The sequence below is a fragment of the Schistocerca piceifrons genome, chromosome X (assembly GCF_021461385.2).
Source record: "Schistocerca piceifrons isolate TAMUIC-IGC-003096 chromosome X, iqSchPice1.1, whole genome shotgun sequence".
Classification (NCBI taxonomy): Eukaryota; Metazoa; Arthropoda; class Insecta; order Orthoptera; family Acrididae; genus Schistocerca; species Schistocerca piceifrons.
This window is the reverse complement of record NC_060149.1, coordinates 401,351,009-401,367,766: the sequence shown is the minus strand read 5'-3', so window position 1 is coordinate 401,367,766 and position 16,758 is coordinate 401,351,009. Positions and strand designations below refer to the sequence as shown.

At 40.9% G+C, this 16,758-nt stretch overlaps 1 protein-coding gene across 1 annotated transcript in view; it reads left to right on the top strand.

Annotated features, from left to right (window-relative positions):
• Positions 1-16,758, top strand: part of LOC124721447 (pyruvate dehydrogenase E1 component subunit beta, mitochondrial) — an 85,164-nt gene that overhangs the window by 67,739 nt on the left and 667 nt on the right. The window lies entirely within an intron of this gene.

Here is a 16,758-nt window from a genome sequence, read left to right as displayed (position 1 = left end):
GCAACAAATAAGTGTAGCTATAGTGATTACACATCCTAAATTTTAGAAACTAAGATAAAAAAAGCATTCACAGGACATGTGGATAGCATAACAAAATTAGGTAGTTAGTGGCCCTTTTCATAAACTTTGTGACTAATTGGTCATATTTGACACCAAAAGGATTAAGTGTTAATAAGTAAGCGTGTTATTTGGCATATTTTACATAAGTAGCCCCCAGTATCCTATTTCTGTGTCTGCTTTAGAGGTAATTTGCAAAATTAGTCCCTGCAATTCCTTATGTGCTGTATTTGTGTACTCAGAAGGTGAAAGTGAACACCTTAAAACAGACTAGTAGTGGCTGCTATGTTAATGATAAGTGGATGCTTCCTGTCACACCTGAGAGTGCCCTTCGACTGTTGTTACATATCTTTACTGAGATTGTTGCATCTTCTGTAATGCTTTGTTGAGTGAAATTCTCAACCAGAATATTAGAAGCCACACACACACACACACACACACACACACACACACACACACACACACACACACACACATTGTCAGAAAAAAACTGAGCAAATCATGATAAAACTGCTCTTCTTAAAGAGGCTAGAGGCAGAAATTAAGTTCATTTCATTTGTGCATGAAGGCAAGGAAAGTCTGTAATAATAGAATATGTGTGTGTGTGTGTGTGTGTGTGTGTGTGTGTGTGGGGGGGGGGGGGGGGGGGGGGGGGGGGGGGGGCGCGCGAGTGTATACCCGTCCTTTTTTTCCCCCTAAGGTAAGTCTTTCCACTCCCGGGATTGGAATGGCTCCTTACCCTCTCCCTTAAAACCTACATCCTTCCGTCTTTCCCTCTCCTTCCCTCTTTCCTGATGAAGCAACCGCTGGTTGCGAAAGCTTGAATTTTGTGTGTTTGTTTGTGTGTCTATCAACCTGCCAGCGCTTTCATTTGGTAAGTCACGTCATCTTTGTTTTTAGATATAATGTTAGTGATTTATTAGAAGTGCATCTCATATTCTATGCATCACTACTGTGATTTCTATTGAATTTATGTGGAACGAGTTAATTTTCAGGATACACAAATAGAATTGGTTTTTGTGTATGGCTACATGCTTTCTTATTTTCATAGAACAAATATCTCATTTTACAGGCTGTAAGACACACCTTAATTTTTAACCAATTTTTTAAAAATGTAACTTTATCATTTTTATTATTAGATTGTAAAGCCAGCCTAAAAAAATTTTCAGTATAAAACTGAACTGACCTTCAGAATCCTAGGAAATCATCACCTGAATTTTCTGCTTCTCGTTTTTCGTCACCCTCTTCATTGTCATCTTCATATATAAGATGGTCTTCACTGCCATTGAGAGCATTACGTATGTTGCACTTCTTGAAAGATTTAACAATAATATTTCTTCTCACTCTAGATCACTGTTGTTTTATCCACTGACACACTTGTTTGATTGTAGATAATTTTAAATTTCCCTTAGACATGAATTCATGCTGGGTTTCATCAGTTTGTTCCATTCCTCTCTCATATACACCTTAAATGGTTTATTAATCGTGACATCAAGAGGTGGAAATTGTGAAGTAAGTCCTCCTGGAATAAGAGGAAGCTCTCTGTTTACCTGTTTCAATTTCTCTTTCACAGAATTTTCAAATGACTACTAAACTAATCTAGCAAAAGATGATTTCTTCTTCAATAAAGCACTTTTCCTTTTCTCCCACACTCTCTTAATCCATAGTTTCATACCAGCCTCATCTGTCCAACCCTTGGCATTTACGTGAATGACAACAGTTGGCAGTATTTAAGAAGGTTTTGGCATGTTTTGCACTTGCTAATCATTGGATTACGTTTAGTACTGCCAGTACAACATGAAATGACAACAGTGTAGTGCATTTTTTCGTGTCCACTTGTTTTTATAGTTGTTTTTTTAGCACCTTTCATGGCAACAGTTCTGTTACTCGGCACATCAAATGTCCGAGGAGTTTTGTCCTTAGTCGCTGTTTGGCTTGGTACCACACAGGTTTTCTTTCGGTGTTAAATAATAAAGCGATTGAAAGATAATATTTCCTCTTCATACTCTTGTAGCATTTACAGAGAAGTTTTGGGTTTGGTTTTGATACTTCATAAACTAATAACACCAACAAACTCCACCCTTAAAATCTGTTAAGTTCCACTGTAGCACTAGCTTACAAGCACGTATTCGAATCGTTTTTTTATTCCAGTGCAATTTTGACGGTGTCCTTGAATCCCTTTCAGTATGTCATCTTCTAGTTTTGGCCATTTTGTATTCAGTCCTGTATTTGCACATTTAGTCTTCATCATTTTTTTCAGTTCTTCTTTACTAGTCCTTCAATCATGAATGGCTTTGATTTCCAAAAGGCATTTGACTCAGTATCCACCTACGCCTGTTATCAAAAGTTCAATCATATGGTGTGTCAAGTGAAATTTGTGACTGGATGGAGGACCTTTTGTTAGGGAGGACACAGCATGTTATCTTGGATAGAGTGTCTTCATCAGATGTAGAAGTGACTTTGAGTGTGCTTTAGGAAGTGTGTTGGGACCCTTGCAGTTTATGTTGTATAATAATGACCTTGCTTGTCCCCGGGGGCTCCCCACACTTTGGCGGGTTCGTTCTTGGCTACCATGGGGCCCCAGCCTTTGCAGTGTCTTTCCCCTTCCATGCTGCATGTATATATCATCTTGCTGATCGGGTAGTGCGTAATTCCCAGCCCTGGGTCAACACAGGTAGGGTTTGCATGTATCCCCTGGTACAGGCCAGGTGCAGGGAGGGGTGATCCCCTGAGCCGTTGGCTTCCCAGACTGCCAATTGATCCTCAGTCATGTGTTCGGGAGATGTGACCTGAGGTGTGAAAAATCATGTAACTCGGGTGCAGCCCCCTGCGAGTGGGGACCCCCAGTTGGAAGGAGTGCTCATTGGAGGCACTTTCAATCATGGGGGTTTTCTCGCAATGAGCCAATCATCATCCTCATAGTCTGTCTGTTAAATGTAAACGGAATGAGGTTCACGATTCAAAGACCCTCTCAGGTGCACCATGATTCCTCATGGTTTCAAGTATTGAAGGTAGTCAGTCCTTTGCTATGGTAAACCTGTTTATTATTCAGAAAGGTGTTGTAATTGCCAGCCCTGTGAAATGCTGCTCTCATTTATGCAATGGCAGTTTGCTTTTGAGACTACTTCTGATTCAAGCCCAACTGCTTGCAGCTTTGCTGAGGCCCATCCAATGCTGAATTCATCATGTGGTTGTATTTACACAAGGCTGCTCGATGGTCTGACCGAGGCAGAAATCCAAGCATACCGCTCTGATTAGGGTGTCATTACAGTCCATCGGGGCTCTCTCTCTCTCTCTCTCTCTCTCTCTCTCTCTCTCTCTCTCTCTCTCTTTCTCCTCGTCTCACTTTTGATAGAGTGGTACTTCTGTCCAAGATCAAAACAGGTAATGAAGTTATCACAGTCCAAATGTACATTCCAAACCCTATGTGCTGTTACCAGTTTCAGCATTACAACCACACTCGAATGTCCTGTTGACACCCGGCCAGATGTATAACATCTGGTACGGATGCTCACAAGGGCATTGTCCGCCTCCTCGTCCCCACTGTATCAGTTTGCAATGGTGACCATGCAGCCTCCTTGTCCCTTGTATCTCGATGATCGGGCCTTCCAGGAGATCCAGGTGAAGAAAAAGTGCCTTACCCTGTCGCTTGCAAGTTGTTGGCTAGTCAGAAACAGTGTTCTACCATTTGGCACTTACAGTACTGTCTTGCTACATCTCACTCCAAAAAGGACATGGCCACACAGACATGTGACCTCAAATACAGCAGCACAGTTTAAAAATCGTCCAGTGTCACGGTAACATTCCCATTCCCGTCTCCTCCTCCTCCTCCTCCTCCTCCTCCAGCTGTGCAACAAGCCAAAAAACTTCTGCCTGACAATGTAAAGTCACCTGCTACACAACCGGCAGGCCAGAAGGAATACACCCATGGAGACTTTTTACGTCCCTCCAGCCAACAGACATCTGACTACTGCCCTGCCAACCAGAAAGGCTCCAAGAAGTCAGTCAAAGGCAAACAGTCTTCTTATTCACTAACTCAGAGATCTTGTTCAATGGTGTCACCACGTGATACCCTCACCCGGCTGACCTCCATGTCGCCGGTGTGTGCAGCCAGCCGTTTTTCTGCCCTGGACTCCACAGACTGGCAGAGAGAATCCTGATGCCTCTGTAGATCTCATGGAGCAGGATCGTCGAACCTCTGCACCCTTTGGAAGTGAGTCTTTGAAGGCGGTTACTTGGCAGCTGCTGAGTGACACCACCTTGATTTTTTTCCCTCCTCCACTTTCCCCGTCATGGTTCTCCTTGAATGGAATGTCCATGGCCTTCAATCCAACAAGGAGGAATTACAGCTGCTCTTGGAATCGCAGCGTCCATTTGTTTTCTGCCTCCAGGAAACAAAATTGCATCCTCACGACCGCTTCGACCCCTTGCATTTCTTTCCGGTCTCCTTTGATCCTTTGACGTTCTACATCTACATACATACTCCGCAATCCACCACACGGTGCGTGGCGGAGGATACCTCGTATCACAACTAGCATCTTCTTTCCCTGTTCCACTCCCAAACAGAACGAGGGAAAAATGACTGCCTACATGCCTCTGTACGAGCCCTAATCTCTCTTATCTTTGTGGTCCTTCCGCAAAATGTAAGTTGGCTGCAGTAAAATTGTACTGCAGTCAGCCTAAAATGCTGGTTCTCTAAATTTCCTCACTAGCGATTCACGAAAACAACGCCTCCTTTTCTCTAGAGACTCCCACCCGAGTTCCTGAAGCATTTCTGTAACACTTGCATGATGATCAAACCTACCAGTAACAAATCTAACAGCCCGCCTCTGAATTGCTTCTATGTCCTCCCTCAATCCGGCCTGATAAGGATCCCAAACGCTCGAGCAGTACTCAATAATAGGTCGTATTAGTGTTTAATAAGCAGCCTCCTTTACAGATGAACCACATCTTCCCAAAATTCTACCAGTGAACCGAAGACGACTATCAGCCTTCCCCACAACTGCCATTACATGCTTGTCCCACTTCATATCGCTCTGCAATGTTACACCCAAATATTTAATCAACATGACTGTGTCAAGTGCTACGCTACTAATGGAGTATTCAAACATTACGGGATTCTTTTTCCTATTCATCTGCATTGATTTACATTTATCTGTATTTAGAGTTAGCTGCCATTCTTTACACAAATCCTGTCCAAGTCATCTTGTATCCTCCTACAGTCACTCAACGACGACACCTTCCCGTACGCCACAGCATCATCAGCAAACAGCCGCACAAGGCTATCCACCCTATCCAAAAGATCATTTATGTAGATAGAAAACAACAGCGGACCTACCACACTTCCATGGGGCACTCCAGATGATACCCTCATCTCCGATGAACACTCACCATCGAGGACAACGTACTGGGTTCTATTACTTAAGAAGTCTTTGAGCCACTCACATATTTGGGAACCAATCCCATATGCTCGTACCTTAGTTAGAAGTCTGCAGTGGGGCACTGAGTTAAATGCTTTCCGGAAGTCAAGGAATATGGCATCAGTGTGATACCCTTCATCCATGGTTCGCAAGATATCATGTGGAAAAAGGGTGAGTTGCGTTTCGCAGAAGCGATGCTTTCTAAAACTGTGCCGATGCATGGACAGCATCTTCTCTGTCTCTAGGAAATTCATTATATTCTAACTGAAAAAATGTTCGAGAATCCTGCAACAAACAGATGTTTAGGATATTGGTCTGTAATTTTGAGGATCCGTCCTTCTACCCTTCTTATATACATGTGTCACCTGCACTTTTTTCCAGTCGCTCGGGACTTTACATTGGGCAAGAGATTCGCGATAAATGCTAGCTAAGTAAGGAGCCATTGCAGTAGAGTACCCTCTGTAATACCGAATTTGAATCCCATGAGGACCTGGCGATTTATTTATTTTCAACCCATTCAGCTGCTTCACAACGCCAGGGATGTCTATCACTATGTCCTCCGACGGGAATCTGTAAGAGACTCAAACGGCGGTATGTTTGTACGATCCTCCTGCGTGAAAGATTTCTCAAATGCTACATTTAAAATTTCAGCTTTCGTTTTGCTGTCTTCCGTTGCCACGCCAGACTGATCAGTGAGTGACTGGATGGAAGCCTTCAACCCGCTTACTGATTTTACGTAAGACCAGAATTTCCTTGGGTTTTCGGCAAGATCTTTTTACAGCAGCACGAATCTCTACTAACTTTTGCCTGTCCTCATTCTCCCAATCTTTCTTGTACCACGAGTGCAACTGTCTTTGCTTCCTGAGCACTCTCCTAATTGTGCTGTTAACCCACGGTGGGTCTTTTCCGTCTGTAACTCACTTTTTCGGCACATACTTGTCCAATGCGGGATTTACAATGTGTTTAAAATTTGCCCATAATTCTTCCACATCCTTCATACCAGAAGTAAATGAAGTCGATTCATTTACTAAGTGGGATGCTAACAACTGTTTATCTGCTCTTTCTAGTAAGAATACTCTCCTAGCCTTCTTGACCGACTTCTTAACTTTTATAACGGTAGTTGTAATGACAACATCATGATCACTAATCCCTGTCTCAACACTAACACTGTCAATGAGGTTTGGTCTGTTTGTGGCTACCAGATCTAAAATATTTCCATTATGCGTTGGCTGTCAATTTAGCTGCTCAAGACAGTTTTCGGATAATGTGTTCAAAAGTAATTCACACAATGGCTTGTCTGTACCACCTGTAATGAATCCATAGACATCCCAGCCTATACTAGGTAGGTTGAAGTTGCCTCCGACTAATATAGCATGATCCGGGTACTTCTGCGATACAGAGTGTAGACTACCTTTGAATGATTCTAGAACTGTCACGGTGGAACCTGGTGGTCAGTAATAACACCCAACAATTAACTTTATTTCTCCTAGCCCTGTTAAACGTGTCCAGATAACTTCACAATCACACTCTACTTCGACCTCAGTAGACACAATATTTTTGTCAACTGCAATGAAGACACCACCTCCTACGGTGTCTAATCTGTCTTTCCGATACACATTCCAACCCTCACTAAATATTTCAGAACTTCCTATCTCAGGGTTCCCCCCCACCCCCTAAACACACCACCTTTACATCTTGGTCCTGTTTCTCTTCTGTTCGTTGAAACTATGAATTTCCTGAGGCTCATGATTGGCAGGAAACTTTCTTGGTCCTCCCAAGTGTCTTACTTTGCTGCCCACTGTACTCAGTCCCTCAGTATCCTACGTGTCCTCAGCAGTACTTGCTGGGGAGTGGATCGGACCACCTTCCTCCATTTGTACTAGTCCCTTGTCTGTTAGAAACCAGACAATGGGTGCTTTGTTTATGCATCTGCATGTCCATCCGTCTTACGCTGTCACAATACTGTCCACCATCGAGTATCTGTTTGGCCACTGGTGCCTTTTACAGTAGCCTGGTTGAGTGTATGTAGAATCTGTCAAACTACTGCTGCCATACCGCTGTGATTTTCTCCTCAAGAGATATGCATGCCATTTGTCATGCCTGGCCACACATCCTATGCCGCCTCCTTCAGTGACTCCTTTGATCACCAGTACGGGGCATGTTCCTCTTCTCTGTTACCTCCTGGAGTTCACTTTTGGCTATTGCTCGGGTAGCTTAACTTCACGCTACCTGCCACTTTCCCAGTGGGTGTGAACTCTTCGTCACCTTGGCTTCGTGCGGTGGCCTGTGTTCGCCCTGGCCTTCATTTGCTCCCTAAGGACACTACTCCATTCTTGTCCTATCACCTTCGGTTACACAACCTTTTTGTGTACACTGATGGCTTCAGACTGACCATGGTATCGGGTGTGCCTTTGTCATTGGTACTGACAATTTTTTGTTCGGCTTCCGAAACACTGCTCAGTATTTACAGTGGAGCTCTTCGCACTGTATCAGGCCACGCAATACATCCGGCAACACAGGCTTTTCAATTGTGTCATCTGGTCTGACTCTCTCAGTGCTCTTCAGAGCCCGTGTGTGCTGACACTGTCCATCCTTTAGTGCAATGGATCCAGGAAAGATTTCACTTGCTCACTCTTGATGGAGCCATTGTGATATTTATGTGGCTCCCTGGTCATGTCGGTCTGACGGGAAACAGATGCTGATGCTGCTGCTGCCGAGGCTGCAGTCCTCGTACCTCGGCCCACTAGTTCTTCCATTCCCTCAAATGAGCCCTCTTGTCATGAGATCATTTTAGCTAGGTTGCATACTGGGCACTGTCTTTTTAGCCATTGCCATTTGTTAAGTGGTGATCCCCCACCACTTTGTGCTCTTTGTCCTCCATCTTTGATGGTTTGTCATTTCCAGACAGAGTGCCCTTTTTTTTTTAACCACTTACCTTCTGTTTTATGTTTGTCGTCTGAGTTACCAGCCATTTTAGTGAATGATGCGTAGGCTGTTGACCATATTTTACTTTTTATATGCCATAGCAATATGGTGAAGGACATTTAATTTTTATTTCAGGACCTCTGTTGTCACTATGGCATATTTTGTGGACCTTTCTCCAAGTCCCTGCTGTTAGCTGTCTTTCCTTCTATCGATTGGGCTTAACATGTAATCGCCTTTAACTCCTTTGTTGTCTTTGTGTTCTATGTTCCTGACATGGGCGCGTATGACCCTAGTTGTTTATGCATGCTGCAACAAAACAAAAACAATAATGACCTTGACATTATTAATACTAACCTCAGTCTTTTTTCAGATGATGCAGTTACCTATAATGTAGTAGTCTGAAAGAAGTTGCTAAATATTCAATCAGATCTTGATAAGATTTCAAAGTGGTGCAAAGATTGGCAACTTGCTTCAAATGTCCATAAATGTAAAGTTGTTCCCTTCACAAAATGAAAGAAATGTATTATCCTATGACTATAATATCAATGAGTCTGTTAGAAAAGGCCAAGTCATACTACACTTTGTAGGGATATGAAATTGATTGACGAAATAGGCTCAGTTGTGGGTAAAGCAGGTGGTAGACTTCGGTTTATTGGTAGAATACTGGGGAAGAGGAGATTGCTTCCAAATTACTCATGCAACACATTCTTGAATATTCCTCAAGTGTGTAGGACCTGAGGACTAGATTAGAATAATTACAGCATGCACAGAGGCATTTAAACACTCATTCTTGCCTCACTGTTTATATGAATGGAACAAGAAGAAACCCTAATAACTTGTACAATGGGATGCACCCTCTAACATGCACTTTTCAGTGGTTTACATAGTATGGACATGGATGTAGACAGTGTTAGCTTGTATTTACTGATATCACACGTCATATTTATTGGTATCACATGATATTTATTGACATCACACATCATGCTTACTTAAATTATTTGAAAAAAAAAGGTTAAATTTAATAAATTAAAGAACAATAACTGTGCAGCCAAACACTGAACGTTTCTCAAAAGAAATCATTTTCATAACTGTAGAGCTTTCTACTGAGAGATTATGCCACTTATAAACCCTCCCCTATCTATTTCTTATTGTAGTGTTCACTGTAGTTTACAGCAATCAGACGAGTGAACGGGGTTCATTACGTCAGTTACACAGGCAGTTATTAAATTGAACTGTGGGCCTAAACCAGTGGTCAGCAATGCCATTTGTCAAAAAGAGCAAAATTCCAGTAGTAAGTGGTTAAAAAATTTTCTTAGAGCCACACTTATTTTCTAAAGCTGTGCTTTTAGGAGTCCGCTGGTAGTACTAACAGCAAATAAATATAGAGATCACAATTAATGATGATGCTATTTATTGTCAAATAAAATGCTGTAGACAATATATGATAATGCATATTTCACGCAAACAGTGGCCTTTCATTTCTGTGGAAGTTTTGACTTGGTCCGCTTTGTTTGTTTGTTAACTTCAGGAAGGATTCCAGAGTCTTGTCAATAACGCTATTTCTCAGTTTACTTTTTATGAGGTTCGTGCTTGAAAAAGCTTGTTGACATGTATATGTGGAACTGAAAAATGAGAGAACAACAAATGCTAGTTGCTTCTAACTGATGCAATGAGTCTGGAATAGGTGTTAGAAATTACCATGTCTGCCTTCTCTGGGTCTTTCAAACCAGACCGTTTGTGCTGTGAACTAAGGTCACCATTTTTTTCTCTTTAATTGTTCCAAAACAGCATTAAGCAGCTCAGATTTGGAGCTCCATAATTCCTCGTTTTTTAGCTGTAGCAATTGCATTTCAAAAGTGCCAGTTTCAATATCAACGGGGGAATTTTGTTTTGTTGCTTTAGCACTGAGTGGCTAATGACACTTTGCTATTCCTGAACTCCTGAAACCTCTGCAGGAAAGCTTTTCTCGTGTTTAAAATTGTTCTTGTGTAAAAGGAAATGTCGGTTAGCAAGTTATTTTCCTGCCAATATTTCAGCAGACTTGGGAAATGAATTAACATTCCTCTCTCCAAATCTTGTGCCAAAAGAAACAATATATTTTCAAATAAAGTTATGTCTTCTAACATTGAAAAGACTGTTTTTCCATTCCATTGTAGTTTACAATTCAGCTCATGTAGATGGGCTGTAACGTCTACCATAAAACAGAGTTTTTGGAACCAATGCCCTTATATTAATTCAGGATATTCATTTCCCTTTTGTAGGAGAAATGCTTTAATTTCTGATAAGAAGGAAGTGAAAAGCAGTAGAATGTATCCTCTTGTAAGCCAATGTACCTCGTTATAAAGCAGAAGATCCGCATATTCACTCTCCATTTTAATCAAACATTCCTTAAATTGCCGATGATAAAGAGTTTTAGCCATTATTGGTTTTAGCCATTATTGTGTAGACCATCTTAATGACTAGGTCCATCACACTTTCAGTTTCTTCTGGGAATGTGCGGGCACAGAGTGCTTCTTGATGACTGATGCAACAATAAACAAGTACATTTTGGCTAACTTTTTCCGTGAAAAGAGAAGCAAATCTCTTTCTCAGTCCTGTCATACTTTTTGCCCAGTCTGTTGCAGCTGAAAAAATTTTATCAATTGGAATATGGTATGTGTTCAAGCATTCAGTGACACTATTTGGTCCCTTGCTTACTGGTACTTGGCACGTGAATATAAAATGTGGAGTGCTGACCACTGAACTCCCTACCACATAGTAACTGACTCACCGCAATCTTACACTAGTTGCACACAACAGGTAGAGTGTCATTATAATTTTGTTTTGTTTGTCAAGATATATTATCCAGCTTGCAAACACATGCATTGTTAATGCGCAGCTGGAGAGTTTTATATCATGGTCTGTAGTAGGGAAGACAGTGGCTGCATGAATCTTTGACAAAAAGTTGTTACATGGGAGACTGTCATCTTTTGTGTTTATTACAGTATGAGAGATTTTTATGAAAAAAGTGGTCGTTGTGCTTGGATAAATTTGAATGCCGTAAAAGGGAGCTAGCTTTCTGGAACATCTTAGAAGCCTTTCCTCAATTAAAATCATTAAATAATTTTAATATATCCAAAAGAGTCACAAAATGATCCCAGAGCAGTCAATGTCAAGAGATAGGAAGTAAATTTTATATACTACTCCTGAGGATGCATATCTTTGATACTGCAGTAGTTAAAAATAAATAAAAAAATAAAAACAGGGTCCAGTGGGTAATTCTAATTCGAATCATGTGACATTTTACCTACACGTAGCACCTAAAATATGAGTCATATTCAAAAACAAAAATAAAAACTCACACAGTTATATAGCTTACTAAATTGATAGCAGATATACCTGTTAGATTCACAGCTAGTTGGAAGATACAAGAAGTTTAATACACTGTGTAGATAATTTCGTCAATCACACTCGTTTTCTCTGACCCGTCTGGCTCCTACCACTACACTCTTTGATAATCTTCTGTCAAAGAGACACTTAAAATGATTGCTGTGCAAAAGTAACCAACACTCTGCATAAGCGCATCTATAACATCAGTTTGAACCTCATCATGGTCGTAAAGTTTGGCAGGAGTTGTAATCGGAGATGATTTGTCAAAGAACCACATTGAAGTCGCCAAAGAGCTGCATGTGGCTCATGAGCCATGGTTTGCCAACCACTGGCCTCAACCAACCTTTGCACTGCATTTTTTTGTGTATAGGGAAACTATACTTAATGAATAAGTGTTTTGAAATAACTCACTCAAATACAATTTTGTTTCCCACTTGCAACAAGTTTGTGTTCACTCATCAGTCTCAATCCAACACTCAGTCTGCTTAGTCATGGAAGTCACTTCCTGCACCCCCTGCCCCACCTCCCCTTTACACAACTATTTCACAGTACACATTTTTCAGCAGTTTAGTTATTTCACCCAAAATTGTTCAAGAATTCTTCCAAATTTCAACACAACTGCCATGTACTTCTAATGGCTGCCACACACACATCACTCCATGATCTTCAGACAGCTCAGAACTTGCAATTATACACATTTGCTTCACAAAATTTCTTTCCATGAATATTCAGTCATGAACACTACTTAGATACTTCCCTTTACCACACTGCCCCTTGTATTTCAAAATTAACTTCTGTCCACATTTCTGGGCTGCAGCCTGACTGTCGTCCTCAACCACTAACCACTGACTGACTCACTCCAATGCCTCAGAAGCACATGCAGCCCATCTAGGATTTCCTGACCATTGGCATGTAGCTAGCTTCCAGAACCTTCTAGATAATTAGCGATATCACAGCCATTGTAAATGAGCTGCTAATATCGACCTTTAGTAATGGTGTAGACAACATTTACACAATGGTTCGTTTGCCCATGTCAACTGTTACGCTGACACCACTGTTGTTGGATGGCCACTTCTGCCCCTAGAATTGTGTATGCAGGAGGCTGTGGGGTTGATACTTCCAGTACCAAATCCAGTCAAGAACTCTGACTCAGTCATTGGAATGAAGTTAGAGTGCGTGCAAAATAATGTGGGTGGCAGATGTGCAACTGGCAGGGCACACATGGAGAGAGCAATACTGGTAGGGTTGCAGGCAGGCAGGTGGTGCTGTAGGGGAAATACCAAGCACTGGAGGGAAGTGTCCTTCTAAACTGAAGCCTATGCTAATTTTTTTTATTTATTTATATTTTTATTTATTTATTTTTGTAAATATTAAAAAGAATGCCACTGAAAATGCAGCAAAAGCAGCAATTTATTTTCACCTGGCTTTTGTCTTAAAATTTGCTTCTTTTACCAAAACACAGTGGAGGTTATGCAATGTCAGATCATTAAATGTTGTGGAGACACAGTTTCAAGATAATTCTGAAATAGCAGTTTATTAAGTGAGGAACTGAGGAAAAGTAAGATCAATAGCTTATGAAAAAGCACATCCTCAGTACAAAAATACGCATGAAATATCTTAACTTATGTTGTTCCAAAACCCACAGCATTTCTCTTTTCACCAGTTATTGATGGTCCTTAAAAATTACATTCTTTCATTGAAAAAGTCTGTAGTTAGTGGAATAGCACAGTAGATAATGAAGTGTTGCATAATGACCATATGGCAAAATACTCCCCTCTTTGTGTGCTATCATTTGCCAAAATCTCACTTCGATATCACAAATCTTTAATGAAAAATGTGAAATGTCGTGGATATTTCATTCTGTCTTTATTGCTGGCACACGTGATTGCAAATGAGCGTGCTACATCAGATAGATTTTCTTGAGATTCATAGCAGATAGAGACTCCACCCAAGTCAAAAGAAAACTTCAGTATGTTAGTTGAATTTCATATGCAGCAACATATTATGTAATATGCACCGAATTGTAAAGATGTGTATTTTCCATTGCAAACATTTTCAAAATTCTCCCAGTGTCTTACTTAAATGCAAAAACTCCACTAACCATGACCATTTATGAAGTGAAGAGCACATCATCATGAAGCTGACATATAATGCTATACGTAATGCAAATTTTTTTACCCAGTAGTGTCTGTGAAACTGTTCGAGAAAGATTCAGGGCAGGTGCCTTCATTCTTTCATCGCAGCACGCCGCCAACCAGTTGAAAGCAGGTATATGGTGTCAGCCTTCCCTTCTGAACAAACGAATGAATTGACTCAGTGCCTTGGATGAAAATTAGTCACTGCACATCTGGCACCATACCCTGCATGAACTTTACTGTTAGAATTGGCCGGTGGGTGGAGGGTAGAATTGGCCGGTGGATGGAGGGTGGTGGCAGCAGCATGTACGTGAGGTCTGTTCAAAAAATTATTCTACATCTACTTTTTACTTATTATGAATGTTCTCCTTCAAAAGGCTCTCCTCCAAAATTGATACTCTGCTCCCAATACCATTTCCACTTCTGGAAGCAGTCTTGGTATGCCTCTTTTTGGATCATGCGAAGCGCTGTCTGCAAATTTTCTTTTATCTTGTCTATTGTTGCAAATCTTCATCCTTTCAATGGGGTTTTCAACTTTGGTAATAATAAAATGTCTGCAGTGACCAAGTCTGGAGAGTACAGAGGATGAGGCAGCACAGTGATAGCAATCGTCACACACCAACAGGAATGAATGTGTGGGTGCATTATTGTATGCAAGAGCCATGAATTGTCTCGCCATATTTCAAGCAGTTTCCTTCTCATATTTTCTCACAGGTGTCACAACATGTCCCGGTAGTACCATTGAGTAACAGTTTGTCCCTGTGAGACAAATTCATAATCTTTCAAAGTCAAAGAAAACTATCAACATTACTTTGACATTTGATCTGACCTGACGAGCTTTCCTTGGTCTTGAAAACCTTTCATGACCCATTGTGAAGACTGAACCTTGGTCTCAACATCATAACCATGGGTCCACGTCTTATCGCCTCTCATTCTCATTTACGTAATCCGAAAGCTCCTACAGATTGTGAAGTGAAGGTCTTTCTGGTCTTGACTCCTGAGCCATGGCACGAACTTGGCTGCAATGTGATGCATTTCAAGATGCTTTGTCAGGATTTCATGACATGATCCAACTGAAATGTTACATTCTTCTGCAATCTCTTGGACAGTCAGTCGTCAATTGGTGTGCACAGTTTCATTGATGTTCCTGACTTGAGTGTTGTTGGTAGATGTTGAAGGGCAGCATCGTCGGTAGATGTTGAAGGGCGTCCAGAACAAGGGTCATCTTTAACTTCCCATCAAGCCATTTGCAAAATGTGATGAACCATTCATAACACTAAGTATGGCTTAAGCACTCATCACTATAGGTTTCCTGCATCATTTTGTGTCTCTCTGTAAAGGTTCTCTTGAGTTTCAAGCAAAATTTAATGCAGACATGTTACTGCTCTAACTCTGCCATCTCGAAATTTGCAAACTGTGCAACACAATGTTCTATCCTACAGCACTGAACAATAAGTAACAGACATACAACAACGAAACTTTCAGCAGTTACACATTAAACACAGGTGTTTGCAGGAATGCAAACCACATTTCAGTCCAACACACCATAAACATGAAATTATGAATGATCCAGAATTTTTTTAACAGACCTCATATACTTGCCATGGCTGAGTGTCTGGGTGTGTTAGTAGGATCTTGTTTCCAGTCATGTAGCCAACAGTGTAAACGTGATTTACAATACAGCATGTAGCAACACAGCCCACCGGTATGGTAGACCATTGCATTGCAGAACACTATACCATCATGCTGGCACTGTCTGACTGCAAAGTTTCACAAGTGGCTGCTGTGGTCTCCCTGAGACTGATACCACAACACTGTAGTGTGGAAATAGCTGTTCAGAATCTGTATTGTAACATGTGACCAAAACTGCCTTCAGTGCAAAAGCAGAAAATTGTTGGTTATCAGTTTTTGACGAAGCCCGTTTTTCTTGCTGGCATGGAAAGTTGATTTTCTACCAAATTCGGAAAGGATTTATTTGTATCCCTTCAGAATATGCACACTGCAGAGACATGCCATTTGAGGTTTACATACAATATTTTGACATGTCACCTTTGACAGAGACTGTCGCCATTGTCAGGTTGAAACAAGTACCTTGGCCTGCGAACATAGACTTGCAGTAATCTGTCGCCATAATAGTTGGCAGCATAGTTCGAAGGTGCAAGTATCTGTCTTTTTAATTTTTTTCACCTTTGCTTGACGGATTTGCCTCATCACGTTTTTTTGGGCTTGCCAGTTTAATCACTGGAAATTCTTTTTCCCCCTTACAATAAATCTGTCATCAAGCCCTTTTAAGTGGACATCACATTTCCCAACACTTTTGCACAACCGTTTTTAACAAAAATGATCCAGTGTGGGAGATCTCTGGTTTGGTGCACCAGTCAAACATCATATTTTTGTTGTACACAAATACAAAAATGAAAACCTTCAAATACGACACTTTAGTGTTAACGAACATGTAAATAACAATATATAATGCAATTGCAACACATGGTGTGTGTGATGCTACGCAAATCTATTTCTGGGAACATGACAGAACACTGAGACTGGTTATTTCCACATTTGTTAAATATTTGTATTCACTGTTATGTGAAATGTGGTTTATGGCAACAGCTTTATCAGAAGCGTGGCCAGAGGTCTATTGTTGGTTGAGAGTTGGTGAAGCCACACAGTTTTATCTGCCCAAAAATTTGTAAAGCATGCTTAGACAAAATATTAAGTAAATTTCCCTTCCTGTTGTTTTGCTTAACTGTCCCTACTTGTATATGTATGTCATGCTATTATTTACAGTGTAATTTATCTGTGCAGCCAGTTATCATTGATTTCTGTGTGAGGATCAGATTTCTTCAAACTGT